General features: G+C 50.7%; 1 pseudogene; it reads right to left on the bottom strand.

Moving 5' to 3' along the window:
• Nucleotides 1-259: 259 nt before the first annotated feature.
• LOC133077628 (ferritin light chain-like) lies at nucleotides 260-813 on the bottom strand (annotated as a pseudogene).
• Nucleotides 814-1,401: the final 588 nt, after the last annotated feature.

Genomic DNA, 1,401 nt, shown 5'->3' on the forward strand with positions numbered 1-1,401 from the left:
AGATGATGATTAGCATTTTTTCGCAGTATTTTAAAACTAAGGTATGTACCTTGTTTTTTTAGACATAGTGGTATTGCATACTTAATAGACTACAGTATAGTATAAACGTGACTTTTTTTTGGCTACTGCAAAAAACTTTATTGTTTACGTTTGGTCCACCGCTTGGGAGAGGGCTCCAGGGTGGTTGAAAAGCTGCCTAGTGGCTGCAGAGAAAGACTTCAGGCAGAAGCCTTCACCAGGGGGATGCCAGAGGGGCTCCTCAAAGGCTGCTGGGCTCTGGAGGCTCCTGGTCGTGCTTGAGGGTGAGCCTTTGGGAAGAGATACTGGCGCAGCCCAGCCTAGGGACCAGGCAGCCTGCGGAGGTTGGTCATGTGGGCACCCATCTTCTTGATGAGTTTCACCTGCTCATCCAGGAAGCGACTCTCCCGGAAGTCGCGGAGCTGGGGGTCTGCGCGGGCAGAACCCAGGGCATGCAGATCCAAAAGAGCCTGGTTCAGGTTCTTCTCCAGGACCATGGCGGCTTCCATAGCGTCCTGGGTTTTACCCCACTCATCCTGGGACGGCTTTTGCAGTCCTGGAAGAGGGCACGGCTGCTGCGCTGGTTTTGCATCTTCAAGAGACGCTCAGAGCACTCCAGCTTCTCCTCGGCCAGTTCGCGGACAAAGTGGCCCACGCTTCCAGAGCCACATTGTCGCGTTCGAAATAGAAGCCCAGAGAGAGGTAGGTGCGGGAGGCCCGCAGATGCACATAGACCAGGTAGTGGATGGCAGCCTCCACCTGGGTGAAATAATTCTGATGAATCTGGGAGCTCATGGTTGACGGGCAATTAGGAGCTAAGCTCAAAAAATGGTGTTGGCTGGTCCCAGAGGCTGAGGATAGCTGTAGAGGTTGGTTCTGAAGGTGACTACTGGAGAAAAGGTTGGAGTGTGGTCGGAAGTTGGAGGAGGGGGGTGTCCCTGGGTCTGTTCTGTTCAAACATTGTTGAAGCAAGAGACAGATCCGCGGACCACTGAGTGCACTGCCTTACCTGCGCTGGGAAACCAAAAACTTGTATGACTTGCTCTACTGAGATACGGGCTTTATGGTGGTGGTCTGGAACTGGACCCGCAATATCTCTGAGGTACGCCTGTAGGTAGAAGTGGAATTTCTGGGTCCTAGGGCAGGTAAATGCTTAACTTTATGGGGAACTGCTAGACGGATTTCCGAAGTGGCCATTTGCCTTCCTGATATTATTGTACCAGAGTCCTGTAGCTCCACATCCTTACCGGAATTTGATGTTGCCAGTTTTTAAATGTCAGCCATTATAGTGTGTGCATAATTGTATATCATCTTTGTTTTAATTTGCATTTCCTTGATGACTAATGCTGTTGAGCCTTTTCTCCATGTGCTTATCGGACACTC

This window comes from Eubalaena glacialis, chromosome 18 (genome assembly GCF_028564815.1).
Source record: "Eubalaena glacialis isolate mEubGla1 chromosome 18, mEubGla1.1.hap2.+ XY, whole genome shotgun sequence".
Lineage (NCBI taxonomy): Eukaryota > Metazoa > Chordata > Mammalia > Artiodactyla > Balaenidae > Eubalaena > Eubalaena glacialis.